Raw genomic sequence first — 18,168 nt, 5'->3', positions numbered from 1 at the left:
TGGACACCCCTCCTTTCTTGGTGTTGTCCGGATTTTGGGGCTGATATGAGGTGAAACCTGCTAGTGCTGGGGTGCTCTCAGGAGCCTTGAACCAGGTTTCTGTCACAGCACAGACATCAATGTTCTCCATACTGAGAAGGGCCTCGAGTGCATCTTGAGATTGAGACTTCTGGCATTGAGCAGCATTACCCTTAGTTTTTACTTTTTGTGTTCTAGGGTGGTAGGTTTAGAATTTGAGCCTTGCCTAAAAAGGCACTATGGGGTGGCAAGAGCCTTTGCCAATATCCGAAGCCTAGGGTGACAGGTGCAAGCCGCCCTCATGGAAAGCAGGCTTGTCCAGCATGTCATCCCAGGCAGACAGACATTGATCCCTTTTGAATGACACCAGAATTTAAGCCAATTATTAAAGCTGATCATCTTATCACTGTATTGTGGCATCATTCTAGGTGAAGGTAGGATACTGCTCAAGGTCAGGGTCATACCTGCCTGGGCTACATAATCAGAGAGCTCCTCAATGTCTCTTTTCATGTAGTCCAAGGAGGTACATCTCAGGTCGTTGACACCAGCGTGCACAATGACTGAGTTGTACTTGTACCTGCTGTTGAGAGACCTGAGTGCTTGTGTTATGTGGCGGATTCTAGCACCCGACAGGCAGCTTACTGTGACCTTCTCCTTACTCAGTCTGGTGAGCAGGACGCCAGTGTGTCTGACTATGGAGTCACCTATGACAAGTATGTTTGGTGTTGTATTTGGCCTTAAGGGCAGTGACTGCTTTGCACACTGATTTTGTTGTTTATGTGTTGTTTGTGTGGTGTATTGAGTTTGCAGTTGCTTGGGTGTCTGCTTTGGAGGCCTCTGCTGTTTAGGTAAATTTTACTCAGAGCCTCCAGTATGTCTTAGTGTGTTTATGTGTTTGATTCAGTGGTGTGGTTGAGTTATGTGAGACTGGTATTGTGGTGTGTGTAGTTGCCTTCTCCTTCTGCCTGGTCTTGCCAGTCCTGAGTTGAGAGAGCTCAGCCTCCAGTCTGGCTAAATAGCTGCATCTCTCACAAGTGTTAGTGTTACGTGGGAGGAGGAGAGGGTTGTCCGTGTACATGAGACAATTGTAACATTGTCTCAGAATTCCCAGATTCACCAACTGGCAGGAGAGGACGCCAGCATCTGACCCTTCACATGCTAGAAAGAATTATGAGTTGGTATGAGACAGAAAAGTAGTGGGCTTAGCAGGGAAGTGGGCACTCCTGGGGTTTTGCTAGTGAGAGATTTGTATAATATAGGAGTGCTTGACCTGCAAGAGAATGCTTATAAGACAAGGGATATGCTTATAAGACAAGTGCTGAGCTTTTTGAGAAGAAAAGCTATTTGGAACAAGTGCTGCACTTTTAGTGTAGGTGTAAACTGTTTAGGTTCCTAACAGAGCAGTTCTAAAAAATTGAAGAACAGACTTTCTGGAGCCAGAAAGAGTTTAACCTTGTTTAACCGGCTGCCCGATGCTGCTCTTGTGGCTTGATAGCAGGGGCTGGAAAGAAGCAGGAATAGACCCAAAGGAAAATAAAACTACAGTTTCAAGTCAGTAACCACCTCTACGGGGCAGGGAAGCTGCTCAATGTTAGTCACTGCCACTGATCAACAGACCCTCCTCCAGCCCAAGCAAAAATGGCCTCACAGAAACTTTCAAACAGTTCAGGAACAGCAAGCCTGTAGCTGAACTTTTTTAACTCTCAGAAAAGTGGGAAAAAGCAAGATTTTTTTTTGTTTTGTTTTTACAGAGATAGCAGAGGTTCACAAGTAATATCAAGTTATAACAGTGCAGTAAATGACCCCACACAAGAGTGCTAGGTCAAGGACAGAAAATATGCAAGTTTTAAGAAAAACGATTTAAAATTAAGTGCAAACAGGAATTTCAGCAAACAGCTTTTGGTTGTGCTCTAAATACAGCTACTAATACAGAAATCAAGTTTAACAAGCCAGAAAATGCTCAAGCTAGGCAGCTATGCAGAAAAACTTAGCAAATAAACAGAGAAAAATTACTTAAAATCTCAAAAGTGGCTCCCTTCTTCTCTCAGCGTTTTTTCCTCTTGGAGGGTGCTTCACCAACAGCCAATAAAACTACAGTTTCAAGTCAGTAACCACCTCTACGGGGGGCAGGGAAGCTGCCAACAAGCCTGAAAAGACGCCCAAACCACGAGGCAACTGGGTTTTAAGAGAGAAAGATGAAGGAGTTATTTAATTCATTTGTTTGGTCATCTTTTATGGACAGTTGATGGCATGATTTTCCTTGATGAAATATGTTATCCTTTTTAGTAATGCTGAGATTTTTAATTACTTGCCGCTTATTTTCATATAGTATGGCATTTACAGCCATAAAAATATATGTTATTGTATAGCTTTAAAACAAGGTAAAATATGACAGGAGCATTATTCTACAAGATCCAGCTTTCTTAGCTTATTCAGATAATATATGATATATTGAAGGTATTGCTTAATAAGAATATTTGCCTCAATTTTTCAGGTGTAGTTGTTTAATTACCAAGTCAACAATAGTTACAATAAATTGCTTTTAGCATTTTGCCAGTTCTTTTTGATTCTGGGACTTATACCAATTACTTCTTTATCTAAATTTCAAGTCCCACTTTGGCTTAATGTCTTCATTCACAAGTTTAAGTGATCAACCCAAAGGTGAAATCTGTGGGCCTATTGACAATTTTTATTCATACTCATGTAGGACGTCATGTCTTTTAATATTAGCACATCACTGCAATAGCATTTTGTCCTCTGAAAATTGCCATTACAATCTCTTTCTGTAATGTTTAGTTTCTTGGGTATTAGCAGTGGACATTCTGATCTGAAAACCATGACTCATATAATGGTTTACTTCTTTTAATACTTGTCCATAATATTAGGGTCCATATTTCTGTTACTTATCTTTGGGTTAAAATTTGCTAATTTGCTAGCTAGGTTTAGAAAGGGAGTAGAAAAGATTTAGATATGAACATAATATATTTCTCCTGCTTAATTACCCGAGACCTGTACAGATAACAACTGAAGCAAAAGAAAGACAGTTATTTGGTTTGTAAAGGTGATATTGCAAGAATTAACTGGAATTGTACTGATTAATTTGCTTCCAGATTGTGGAATGCTTTTTGCAGCTCAGTTGTTTGTATCTGCAGTGACAGGTTTGCTCAAGAGTTCTCTGAGAACTTGATACTTTTTGATTAAAAAAAGCCATTGACTGTTCTACCCGCTACACTGATTTTCATGTTCAGATTATTTCTGAGGTTATGAGATTGGTCCAGTTGTTATTCTGCCAACTATAGGTTAAATCCTGGCCCAACGTAGTTCATTCTGAGATGTGACAAAAGCTCAAGGGGATTAGCTTGAAAGCAGTATTGGGTTAATGTTGGAAATGAACCCTTGCGTCTTGCTAGAAGTTCTATATGAAAATAATTTGATCCCTTACAAAAAGTTTTAAACCAGGAGTAGCTTTAACAAATATTTGAAAAAAATCACCTTTAGTCAGTTTTCTTCAAAGAAAATTTATTCGGATTAGTTCTTTTTTTTCTAGTCTTCATCAGAAAGCACTAATCAGAATACATTTTCTTTGTAGAAAACTGACTAAAGGTGAAGTAATTATAAGAATCACAAATTTACTACTGCAGATTTTGATTGCCAGCCTGTTTTGAATCATTTGGCTTTACATTTGACTTATACAACATTCACAATTTTTACTTTTACTGCATTCACAACCATTTCTGAGTTTAACTGCTCATTTGAATACACAATATTAATACGTTGCTGCTCTAACTTTTAACATTTAAAACACTTTCTTTAAAAAACTGTTTCTGCCTTCCCACATATTTCAAACTTGATTTTAAGATTTACATTGCATTATTTCACAACTGTAGCCACAACTTTTACACTATGTATCATTGTTACCCTTTGCTATCTTGTATACTCTGTGGTTACCTGCATTTTTACTTTTGTTTTTATTATTTCTAGTATTACTTTTACTGTTAATATTTTTCCAGCATATATTTTTGGACATAGTGTTAACCTTGCATACTTATGGCTTTTCAGTCACAGAGTTTAACTGCATAGTTCATACTTCACTCAAACCACAAACATCTATAGCTTTTCCCCATATTAAATTAGACTCCTTTAGCAGTCTAACTCATACATGAACAATTCATGATCATGTCTTAATTCAACTGGATGGGTAGAGGCTAGCAGGCCCTGAAAGCACTGCAGGTAAAAACAAAGCTGGATATTTCATGGTATTTATGTAACAGACTGTGAATATCAGTAGCAGACAGTCAGCTGGTACTTTTCTGCACTGCACAAGACGTTACTAGATCATGTTGGGAGTTAAGCTAGTCATCCAGGTGAGGAAACACCATGTAACCTAAAGTCAGGGGTGATCACAGGAATTGGCTTGCTGAATATTTTTAGGATTGTGGTGAAGCCAGATAGCAACATCCACAACATTCAGTGATTGGTTTCTAAACAAAAGTGTAGGAATTTTCAGGAAGACTTCCTCGTCTTGATATACAGTGTCGTGAAGATCCGAACACATCCAGTCTTTACAGAACAAGTGTGGGAGGAATGGCTGAAGGGTAACTATGTCAAAGAAGGAGGCTTTGGGAATGAAAATGCTTTTGCTGGTTAACTCTTTGATTGACCTGAGGGTCATCCCTGGATTTGTTTGATACCAGGAAAAATCTCAAATAATATTAGAGTTGTTGCTTGTCTTGTGGTCCTTCCTGGACAGCCTTTCTTTCCTTGGAGGTTGAGCAATTCCCTTCTTGCCTGAAATCTTTGTTTGTGGGGGATATCTGGCAAGGAATTTCAAGATGGGGGAGAAAAGACCTGATAATACCTGTGTATTCCTTATCTGGCCTTTGTTTTGTGCTGCATAGGGGACATTAATTGTCAGTCATGTACTATTTATTTACATTGCCAGAATGTTCATAATTTTCTAAATATCTCAATAACTAAGTAACACAGACATAACTGCTTAGCCTCATCCATCCATAGATGTATAAACAAAATGCTGCTGACAGTATGTGTGTAGACTGAGCAGTTGCTAAGACAGTGTAAGTTGTTTAACATGTATTACACAATTAATATTTATTGTGCTCATTATGACTTATAAAATCCAGTTTAAGACTGGAATCTAATGATCACTACACGTGTAAAGAATTGCTTACTCTGATTAGTTTGCCATTTACATTTTTCGACAATCATTGTGGCTCCAGAACTATGAACATCTGTTTGAAATATGAGGACATAACTTGATTTTGCCAAAAAAACTCAGGATGCAATAATTTGGAGTTGAGTACAAACTCCCAGAGCTCCACTGGACTAATTGAGTTATTTTGTAGATTTGAATACGCCTTGCCTATCATTGCCCTTTTGTTTGACTAAAATACAGCACCTTTAAAATAACAAAATCATTTTTGAATAGCATGTGTCTATTTTTATAAGAAATTCCTTTTATATTGCACAGCTTATAAACAAAGGGATTGTGCCTAGATCTAGGGATGTTAATCTCCCTCTTTACTCAGCCCTCATTAAGGCCAGTCATTGCATATAAAGCCTCCTTTGGCATGTATCTGTCTAGATACATGCAACAACTGGAACACCCACAGAGATATCATATTAAAGGATACAAGGGCTAAACAGCATGTCCTACAAGGACAAACTCAAAGCCTTGTCAATGCACTCAGTGCCCTACAGACTGCTAGAGGTGAAATGTGTCTGGCATAAAAAGCATCCTCCAACCTATTACTGATGGATTTACTGCACATCAGAAAGTCAAATGGCATCAGAAATACTTGGTCTAGGGATCTAAACCTCTTCTGAGAATGGTTTGGCAGGACAGATATATTTCACAGAGAATACTGCTGCTGCAGAATAGGCTCCCTATCCACATAAAACAAAACTCATCCCTGTCCATTTTCAAGTGCAACTTAGATCTATGGATAATAAACAGAAAATTTACTCCAGGGCTGTCCCCTGTACTACTAATGGATAAAGGCAGCTCCTATATGCTTTATCTCATCCATGGGTCCACTCAAATTATCTATGGTGTGATCCCAGTTATTCTTATTAGTGGTAATATATAATTATTGACCATAAGATGGGTAATGCCAATGTATAATCAAATGGGAACAGTTATTTTGAGCACAAAAAGAGAAAATGGCTAGCATTAAAATGGCCCACAAGAGCAGTTAGCCAAGTGCTTACCTTTGAACCTATGAACAGAAGACACGATCTTCATATGTCTACATCTTACCAAGCCAAATGACTATCATTACCTCTCAATACAAAGGGCAAATTTGCAACTCTGACTGCTAGAGCCAGATACCTGCTCAATACTCTTGCATGTAAATTACTTAAAGACAGGTACCGCCCATCCCTGGCAAAGATTTTACCTGAGTTTGAGTTTACATACCCACGGATAATGCTAGTCTGAAATTAAGCAGACCCCATTTTACCATAGCTGCCTGAAGAAAATTCAACATACTACATCCAGTTACTTAGAGCATACTCACTCACTTCTTTTCTCTCTTGTGAATTGCATCCAGTTCTTTGAGTGACCCTGTGGACAGCTATTATTACCCACAGAGGTTTTAAGGTAAAGAAATAAATGGAAGTACATTGTCAGGTTTTCCTTCCTTATTACAAAAATATGCATTCACACTTTCTGGACAATTTAGAGTCTGTTATCCAGTACCTATGAATATTTCTGTATTAAACAAACTTTCACTCAGTAAAAAGAAGTTAAAATTATATATATATATATATATATATATATATATATATATATATATATATATATATATCAGTAATAGCAATATTATAAATGTATATGTTTTAGGGAAGAAGTATTGCTTGGTTTGCTGTGTAAATGTCTTTTAACGTAGTTTTTTGAAAACTGTGAACCTCTCTCATTGATAATCTACAAAAGGTGGGAGTTGCTATGGGCTCACCTTGTGGAACAATATTTGCTAATCTTGTGATGACAATTTGGGAGACACGATAAGTATTAAGCAGTAATTTTGGTGAACACAGTAGTTATATTTGCATTACCTTGATGATATTTTTATTTTATGGAAAGGTAACGAACAGGCCCTTCATAACTTTTTTTGGATTATATTAATGGTACCACTGACTATTTAAGATTTACACATGAGGTTAAGCATCAACAAATTAATTATTTGGATGTCAGCTTGAGTAAGGATAGGGTTAATAAAAGATTCAAATCAAAAATACATAGAAAACCCACATATTCAAATTCATTTTTGCATTTCACCAGTTCACTGCCTATCATGAATGAAAAAGCAGTGGTAAAAGGTCAGTTAATCCAGGCCGCAAGGATGGTGAGCCTAGATGTAGATTTTGAGACAGAATGTGAGGGTCCTATAAATATGCTCACCAAGAGAGGATATCCAGAACATATGCTTTATGAAATTTATGAAGAAGTGAAGGCCAAAAGATGGAATGGGTATTTTATTCCTTAACTATCAAACAAGTGAGCATGGGGTAAGATCTCGGGACAAGCATTATGACTGTTTAGTCACGTTTATAACAGCTTTCAGCACACATTTTTATGAAATGTTAAACAACTGGACAGTTATTGATGATGATACAAAAATGAGGAACAAGCTAGGTGATGGATTAAGGATGGCAAGGAGAGGTAAACATTTGAAAAACTTAATTGAAAATTTTAAGAAACAAAAGATAAATGGTAATGTGAAAATGAAAAAGTGTGGGATGTGCAATTATTGTAGCTACATATATCAAGGCCAATGTTCTGAGATAAACAAAAAGAAGTATGAAATATATGGTAGGTTCAATGGTAACACAAAGGGGGTGGTCTATGTGGCATTGTGCAAATTTTGTCCAGCATACTGTATAGGTAAAATAACAAGAAGTTTAAAAGAAAGGATTTCTGAGCATTTATATGCTATTAGAAAGGGTACGCTTATGAATGCACTAGCTAAACATGTACATGAGTATAATAACCACCTGTTTCAATTTAGTGTCATCCAACAAATTAATGAAAAGGAAAACGGTGGACCTTGGGCACTTCAGCTTGAAAAGGCTGAATTAACTTGGTAATTGTGTCTATATTCCTATGCATGGCCAGAGCTAAATGATTATTGTACAAGTAATAGTGTTCTTAGGTTAAAGGCATTAACTAGATAGTTAATTTTATTCTTATTTTCATTTTTTGTATATTATTATTATTATTATTATTATTATTATTATTATTATTAATTTTAAGTTCAGCAGCACACATTTGTGTTTTAATATTTGTTATCAAGTATTGCTTAGCTGGTTTATAATAGGGCATCATAATTATAAAATATTAATACAGCTTTTTCATGCAAGTGTCTCTGATGATGGTAGGTTTACAACATGGTCTCAGTATGTAGTATAATAGAGTGTATACTGTTTTAGAATCACAGTCGCTCTAAAAAATAAAAACAAACAACTCTCATATATTAATATTCATTATTATCCAACAGATTTTCATGTAATAGTATGGTAGTTTAAAAAAACTTCTTATTTAATAAAGTGCTCAATTTTTATATCGTGAGTTTAATTTAAAAGAAGTATTATGTAACTTCCATTTTTGAGGGGATGAGGCAGTTTGTCCGAATTATAAAAGGAAGCTCCATTTGTTTATAAAATTTGTCTGAGGAAGTTTGCTATTGTATGTAAACAAAAAGAGCTTAACAGGTAATAAAATAAAGCTATTTTTATCCATTTTGGCCACTACGTTTTTTGTTTTATTGGTTTGTCTTAGTTTTAGTACTATTACACACAGAACAAGATGAAAAGTGTTTTCTCAATGTCTTGTGACACAGAAGGCCAAAATACTTACTCTCTCACCCTTCTTTTGGTAGAATCGGTTCCTGGGTGACCAGGATGCAAGATAGTAATGTACTCTAGTTGGAAGGACTTTGGAACAATTACTTTCGAACCTTTCATAATGATACTTTTGTCAGACAAAATCTCATGTCTGTATGGGAAATAAAGCTGCACTTATTGAGGTAAACTAGATTGCCTTGATGGTCATCCTTGATTGATAAAGTGGTTGAGCCTTTGTAAAACTGGATCTGTGGCTGTGTGATTTCTCAGCTCATCAGGATGTGTGAAAGAAAAATTCCTCACTTCCATGACTTCAAAATCAAGATTCTCAATCTCATGCTGTTCAGTGTTTTGTCTGGATGCTCTGGATAGTGTATCAGCATGTTGATGAAGTTTGCCTTTCTTGTAGACAAGAGTAAAATTATACTTTTGCAATCTCAGGATCATGTGTTGCAGTCTGGCTGGAGCTAAATGCATAGGTTTTCTCAAGATAGTGACTAGAGTTGGGTGGTTTGTTTCGATCTGGATAGGTCTACCATAAACATAATCATGGAACTTTGAACATGCAAACACAATTGCCAAAAGCTCTTTCTCGATATGGGCATATTGCATCTCAGTTTGGGTAAGAGCTCTCTATGCACAGGTAACAGGTTGATCCTCTTGTAGAACAACTGCACCAATACCACATTTCAAAGTATCACAGGAAAGTGTAACTGGTTTGTGAACATCATAATGTCTGAACGTTGGTGGATTAGCAATTCTCTGTTTCAGGACATGAAATGCTCTTTGGTGTTGCTCTAACCAAGACCAGGATACATCTTTATGTGTCAGCTCTCTAAGCAGTGCTGAGAGTGTGCTCATGTCTGGAATAAACTTGCCTAGGTAATGAACCATGCCAAGAAAACTTTGCAGGTCTTGAGCATTGTCTGGAGCTGCCATCTCTAAAATGGTTGTTTGGTTTGAAGGGTCTGGCCATAAACCTGAACTGGTAAATAAATGACCAACCTAAATAACTTTTTCTAGCCTAAATTTTCATTTGTGTAGTGAGCTTAAGATTCACTTGATGTGCTCTTTCTAGAACTTTACTGAGGTTTCTGTCATGTTCAGCTTCACCATGACCTCCTACTAGTATGTCATCTACTATAATGGCACAGGGATACCCAGAAAAAATGTGCTCCATTGCATGCTAAACAACTTCACTTGCAGAATTTATCATTCTCAAAAATCTGTACCTGCCAAATGGAGTAATGAACGTAGTGAGCAATTAAGATTTCTTGTCAAGCTGAATTTGCCAAAATGAACTTTTTGCATCTAAGACTGAAAAAACAGTGGCATTTGGCATCAAGGGTGCAACTTCTTCGACTGTGTGCATTGGATGATGAGATCTTAGTGCTTTGTTCAAATATTGTGGATCAATACATATTCTGATGTCATCTGAGCTTTTCTTATGAGCCACCACCATGGAAGATACCCATTCAGTTGGAGTTGTAACAGGACAAATCACACCTTGTCATACCATTTTATCTAGTTCAGCTTTGACTTTGTCCTGCATGGCTACTGAAACTTTACATGGTGGCCTGATAACTGGAATGGCCTCTGGGTCTAACATTATGGAGTACACAGCTGGAAGCTTCCTTAATTTGTCTTCAGAAAGATCAGCATAGGAACAAAAAATGTACTGAGGGAAAATAGAATAGTGGCCCTTTATGCTGACTTGGTGGACTTCCTTATTAAATGAAAGCAGTCCCATTTTCAAATTGTCTCTGAGCCCTAATAATGACTGGATGTGCCTACTGACCACATAAAATAGTAAGTCGTAGCTTCTTCCACAGAGTAACATAAAAGCAGTACTGAGCCTTCAGTCTGAATTTCTTCACCTCCATAAGCAACAAGCTTTGCACCTTGCCAAATCAAGCCTTTCACCTTGACACACTCTAGCAAATGTTTCCGCTGACTTAACATTGCACTTGGAAACTGTATCAACTTTAACCTCTATGAGTTTGCAATTTATCCGAATAGTACAAAGTACTTCATTCTTTGCCCTTAAACCTACTGCATTAACTGTCTTATGAAGCACTGACACACCATCAACATGAAGAGTAGGGCTGCAGCTTTCTAATTGATCAACTTGTTTCTTTAAATTTTCCCTTTTAATAAAAGAATGTGGGCCTTTTTGATTTACAAAATCTTTTGAAATGATTTCACTTATTGCATTTGTGGCATTGCTGACCAAAAGCTAAACATTTTTCCCTTTTTAGAATCATGTCTTTTTCCACAATTACAACAGCTGGCAACAAAACTAGGTTGGGGCCCATGCTTTGAGTTTACTGACTCACTCTTATGCTTCACTGAGACTGTGCGAACTCTGGAATTTGCTGGAAAGTTCTGGGTTTTACCAGTGCTTGGGCCTGTTTCTTTTAACTATGTGCTGCGCACTGTCAACATGAGATTTATGATTGTGCATTTTAGAGCTATTCTTGTTTCTAAGCATATCTGTGTGCTTTTCTATGAGTTCATATATCTGACAAATCTCAATGGCCTTATTCAAAGTTAAATCACTGTCATGAAGCAAAATCTTTCTCACAGCATCATCTTTTATACCACACACAAGTCTGTCTTTTATCAACTCATCCCTTAAATTACTAAATCTGCATGTTTTAGCCTTGAGAAATAAGGCTGTTATACGTGCTGCAAGCTTCACCAGACTTTTCATCCCTTGTGTAAAATAAGTGTCTTTGCATTGTAACATTTGTCTGGGGGTTACACATTTCTCTAAATTGACGTTTTAAGCACTCTGGGTCCTCCCTTGACTCAGCCAATACAACAATATGATGGTGTTCCTCTCTCCTGTATAGATAGCAGGTGCATATATAAATGAATGTTCCCTTTCAATGACTTCTGAACCAGCTAAATTAAGCAGAGTAAATGCCTTTGCATGGTCATCTTTATCAGAATATGCAGCCTGTATGAAAATGTCATACTCTTGCTCAAACATTCTCCAGTTCTCAGCAATATTAGTGTCAAACACAAGTGCACTGTTTTTTCAAAATCTGTCTGCCATACTCACAAAGTATGCACAAACATACTGAAAATACTGCCCTTGTAATTATGTATGAACAAACTGTTCTGTGAGCTTGTAATAATGTTCAAATGCACAATAAACTCTTTGAAATACTGTACTTTGTGAAATATGCTCTGAAACAACTGTATTCTGTAAAATAGCTTTACTATAACACTGCATAAACATGGAGACACTTTACACACTTCTGATAAATCAGATATCTTTGATTAATATGAAAATATGGATTCACTAAGCACATATTGAAAAATGTGGTAATTTCCCCATATTTTATTTGTTTTATGCAATTTGGACTTTATTTCAAACATTTTCCGTAGTAACTTGAATATTTTTATCAATATCATAGATATCGGTTTATGCAAATATCTTTTAGAACATTCTGTATGCCCCATTTCATATTTTGTGAATAAGAAATAGTGCTGAGCAAGTTTTAATATCTGAAATTTGTTTCTGACCTGTTTTGCGAAGTATGAGCATTGTAGGGATGATTCACTGCTGTATATTCCACCAGTTCCAAGCAAGTACCTTAAGTCATTTTAGCCATGCCACCTCTAGCACCATGTCCTTTAGATATGCCACTTCTGACACCATGTCACTCGTCCTTCTCTATCGTAGATGACAAGCAGGCAGGGTATTTCATTTAGATGCGTTAATACATAGAAACATATCAGGATTGATAACAGCATCATAAAATATAAACAAACTAGTTAACAGACATACCTTATATACGTACATGCTTACATCTCAACAGCTAATTACAAAATGGCAGTCAGGCTTGCATATGTTCAGTATTTATACACTTGTGCAAGCCCTTGGATAGCTTCTGAAAGGTACATATATACACTTATTAACTTAGTTTACCCTTTTATGTCCCACATGACTTGAATTATACTTCAAAATAATGATTTATGTACACACCTTATTCTACCAGGCAGAAGTCATAGTGAACCTATTTACCAGGCCAACACTCTCTTACTAGTATGACCTCATTTCCAAAATATACATATTCTTCATTTCATTAACCCATATGTAAATAATCAACTAATTACCTTATTGAAGGCATTGCAGGATAAAGCCTTGACTATGGCCAAGTGATCAGAGTTTGATTGGTGCCTCAAGTGCTTAACAACACAGCCAGGGAGGGGATCTAGTAGAACTCTGGTGGATTCTGGAACTCAGAGTGAACACAAAGGACAAGAAAAGACATGGCCAAGTCATGGACTCAGAGCAGAGCATGTGTTCAGGTTATTTCCTATTACCCACACAGCCTAATGGCAGCAATAACTTGTGGGAGAAAGAGTTAAGAGGTTTCAAAATACTGGAACCATTGGATGAAGCACCTGTCCTGGATACGCAACTCTCATCTCTGGGACAAGTGAGTAATAACCAGTAAGTTCTACCCTTGGAACTTGCAATTAATGAGTCAATAGAGCAGCAGGAAGGAGGCTTGAAAGTCAGGGGTGATGACCAATAATAAATAAACAAATAAATAACCAGTATTATTGTTATACTGCAAATTAAATGTATAATATTCCAATTTTTGTCCTGTTTCCCACTGTTTACATTGGTCTGTTTTTCACATTACTGTCATAATGTGTGCTTAGTTGTTATAACAGTGCAACATCACAAAATGTACCTATTAAACTGATGGTAGTCATAGCAGTTTTACAAATGTATACTTTTCAGAGTAATGGGTATTCACTGACTAGGCAGTGTGTATTATCTTCTCAAATTCATTTTACGTACGGTATTTTCCTGATATGCAAAAGGTTATCCCACCAATTATCTTGTGTGCATGTATGTGTGTGTGTGTGTGTGTGTGTGTGTGTGTGTGTGTGTGTGTGTGTGTGTGTGTGTGACTTTCATGCCCCTGATTTTGTCATATGTTTACATTATTAGCTCATGTGAATAGTATTGCAATGGTTACATAGTGCATCATTCATGTTCCTGAAATTTATCTTAATAACTTGTAAATATTGAAAATTATAAAATTTATTAAGAATGCAGGTAGGTTTTCTCTCAAGATCCATTTCTTTTAATGCAGTAATTTATTAAATGGATGTGAACTGTTTATGATACAATCATAAGGACAAGATAATGCAATATATATGGAGAGTTTTACAGCAGCCAGTCAATTAATATTTTGTGAAACACCAGAATATTCACAAAGCTGCAAGCAGTAATGGGAAACATATACAAAATCCACCTATACGACAGGACTGAACCGCAGCCCCAACAACAGTGATGCAAAGACGTTGAGCACTGAGTCGCTGTTCTTCCCACAATAATAGCCGTACTGTAATGTGCCCTGCCAATGGTGATTAACCATAGCTTTGGGAAGCATCTCACAGTAACAATGACTATTTTAATGCTACATTCTCTGTATGTAGTATAGGTTATGTTTACTTACATTTGGTAAACTACTCTTTGGGTGCATTCTCTTGCATAATAAAATGGCTGTGAAAGGTAATGATGTGAGAGATAGCATTGTGAAGCATTGAAATGCTTTATTGCACTCCTGTAAAGGAGATCATTTTACTTACTCTTATATGCATGAAAATAGTAGCACTTATTTTGAATTGCATTTGCTATCAGGTGGTGTAGGAGGCAGACCCCCCCCCTTCAAAGAATCATTTTGTTAAAAGGTACTGCTGAAGCACTTAACATTGTGAACCACTGTACTACTTCCATACAAAGTTTAATGAAGATCCCAGTAATAAATATTATATGCACGCTTTTCTACAATGATACACAAAACAAACTGGTGGATAAAAGATGAGAAGATATTTGGCATGTTTGTTTGAACAATCTACCGCATGGCAATTTAAATTTACTGGTAACAAGGGGAATAAACCAACGCATCTTGGAGGTAAACACCAGTGGAAGGAGTGCATTGTGAAATTATGGCATAAGGAAAATAGGCCAACATATGTGAACAATGTGGAAAAGAACATCATTTTTTTGTGTTATATTGTTTGTTTAAATATATTTTGTCAAGATTTTTTGGGGAGGTAAATTACTACAGATTTCTTCTTTGGACTTTTGCTCTATGTATTACTCTATGACTAAATCACTGCTGTGCAGTGAATTTTCTTTATTGTGTGTTTATTAATTATGGCATTCAGCATAACTGTTTTTAGGTGTGTGTATGTGTGTGTGTGTGTGTGTGTGTGTGTGTGTGTGTGTGTGTGTGTGTGTGTGTGTATATATATATATATATATATATATATATATATATATATATATATACATGTATATAGTAATTGTGTAAGTGAATGGTAGTGTGTATAAAAACACAGTTTGTTTGAAAAGCTGATTGGGTGAATTCTGACTAGGTCAACAAAGGTAACTGGCTTTGAGGTGCAGCTGGGAGTTTATGTGAAGGTGTATGTGTGATTTAGGGTTAGCATAAAAGTTAGGTAAAGGAATAAGTTTAGTGTATGTGTGAGTGCACATGAATATTTTAGGGACAGTATAAAGAACAGGTAGGGAGCTAGGTCTTGTGCATCTTTGAGTGTGCATTTTGGGTTAGGTTAAGGCTTAAGCAAGGAGATAGATTTATTGGTGTGTGTGTGTGTGTGTGTGTGTGTGTGTGTGTGTGTGTGTGTGTGTGTGTGTGCACGCAAGCATGTGTCTGTGCATGCACTGAGTAGCATGTGTCTGTGCATGCACTGAGTGCCTGAGCTGTCTTGTGTAGTGGTAGTGTTACAACAGTTTTTTTCTTTTAAGGTAAGGTACATGATTAGGGTTAGGAGCAGCCCATCTTAGTAATGCATGTTGACCCTAAACCTACCATTAACCTTAACCACGCAACTTGCCTTAAAAAAGAAATAAAATGTCCATAACACTTTCACTATCACTATTCAGACAAAGTTGAACTGAATATGTGTGGTAAGCTCATGGGTAGTTTACTGGTAAAGGAAATTTGTTTTCTTTTTCAGTGTAGTGGTTGTCACTTACTTGTGTATTCAATTTAGTAAATTGTCGACATGATTTTGTTTAGATCATTTAACATGTTGACCTTTCATTATGTAACTAAATATATATATATATATATATATATAAATATATATATGTGTGTGTGTGTGTGTGTGTGTGTGTGTGTGTGTGTGTGTGTGTGTGTGTGTGTGTATTAGGGGAATAGCATCATCTTCTCATACCCACCAGCACTGGGTCTACTTTAGAACCATTCCCCTCTCAGGAATCATAGAAAAACCCACTAAGCTAGGCATCAACCCCTATATCACAAGGTGGGTTGCAAATTGTCTCACAGATAGAACCCACAGTGTGAAAGTAGCTGACTCCAAGTCAGACTGTCAACCAATCACAAGTGGAATCCCACATGATGCGGTAATACAAAAGGGGTTATTTATTTAGCTAGATGTAAACTATGCCCCGCATTCTATATAGGGAAGATGGAAAGAATTTATGAACATCATTACAGTATGGTGAGACAGGATAAAAACAATGCACTAGCAGAGCATATTTTGGAATATGCTGACCATTCTTTTCATTTTACGGTCATTGAAAAAATGGAGGTCAACCCTAGAGGGGGCCCTTGGGCTTTAAAACTTGAAAAGAAGGAGTTGCTATGGCAATTAAAAACAAATGCATTTGCTTATCCAGTGCGTAATGACTGTGTCTCTCTTAAATGTGTCTTAAAGTTGAAATCTTTACTGAGATAAGTTTTATTGATCATGATCATGTTACATAATTAACTTTATAAATATACATTTTATATATGAATTCATATTTATTCTTAAAATGAAATCTAACTTTAAAGTTCATATTTTATGGTTGCAATTTGAATTATATATGGGAGGGGTCATGATGTCATTGTTTGTGTAAGACTATTTAAAATGTTAAGCATTTTAACAATTTGTCTGATAAAGTTCCTTCATTGTAAGTGGGCGAAAGTGCTCGCATTAAATTTCAGTGTTTTATATAGAAAGGAGTGGTGTTTATCTTCTGGTCAAATTTTCTTCTTGGAGTCTTCAGTTTTGGTATCTACTTCTCTGAAGTCCAAGCCAACACGAAGGGACTCTGGCTGACAAAGTTCACAGATGATTGGAAGTTGGGAGCCATAATTAACTCACCAAGTGATGCTGACATCCTACAGAAAGGCCTTACTGAGACACATGACTGCTGTCAGAACCATGGCCTTAAGCTCAAAGCCACAAAATGCGTCATCATCCTCTTTGGGGAAAAACTCGATTCCCATGAATTACCACATCAATGGCAGACAACTGAACACAGAAGGCATCATAACAGATCTGGGAACACAGGTTGACAGCAACCTCTCTTTTGACCACCACATTGCCACTGTGGTCAGAAAGTCCTTCTATGTGGCATATCTCATTACTAAGGGTTTTGCATCCAGGAAGAAAGAGGACATTGTCTCCCTCTTCTCTTCCCTCATTAGGCCAGTCATAGAGTACAGTGTCCCATTTGGCATGTACCTCACTAGATACCTACAACAACTGGACAGGCCACAAAAATACTTCACAAAGAGGATCGCAGGCCTTAAACACTTGTCCTATATGGACAGACTCAGAAAACTCCAACTATTCTCTGTCTCATATCACCTACTTAGAGTGCAATCTCTGCTTGACTTACAAAGCCATGTCTGACCCAGCTCTGTTAGAAATGCGACACTAAAGAAATCCCAATCCCCGCACTACACACTCCAGGGACCTCAACCTCATTACCACTAACAACAGAACAAGCTGGAGGGACAGGTTCATAACTCACAGACTGCTCATGCTATGCAATAGACTTCCCATACATGTAAAGCGGAGCCAGTTTTTCTTCAATGAACCCATCAAAAGTCACCCAGATATCAAGAAGGATGGATATGTAGCTGTTACATCGATCTAATGCCAGACTGAAGGAGGTCATGACATGTCAAGTATGAATACATCTGTGCATGTACTGCCTTTCCAATATTCTTAACTATAAAAAGAAAATTTGATAGAACTGAAACTGACCACTCACCCCTTCTGTGTTATTCTGCAATCACTTTAGTAATAAAATTCATGCAACATTAAAGCTGTACTCTGTCCTGACAGCAACTGCAATTACAAAATATCTCACCAACAGTGAAGCAATCTCTCTTCCCATCAACAAAAGTCATTATCAAATACCAGCAAGTACAGTGTCCTAGGCATGCCACAAAAACTAATGGAATATGTGTACAAAGTTTGATGAAA

Source organism: Protopterus annectens, chromosome 3.part1 (genome assembly GCF_019279795.1).
Source record: "Protopterus annectens isolate FY-2018-M chromosome 3.part1, PAN1.0, whole genome shotgun sequence".
In the NCBI taxonomy this organism is placed as follows: Eukaryota; Metazoa; Chordata; order Ceratodontiformes; family Protopteridae; genus Protopterus; species Protopterus annectens.
The sequence above is the reverse complement of the archived record's forward strand: the minus strand, read 5'-3'. Positions refer to the sequence as shown.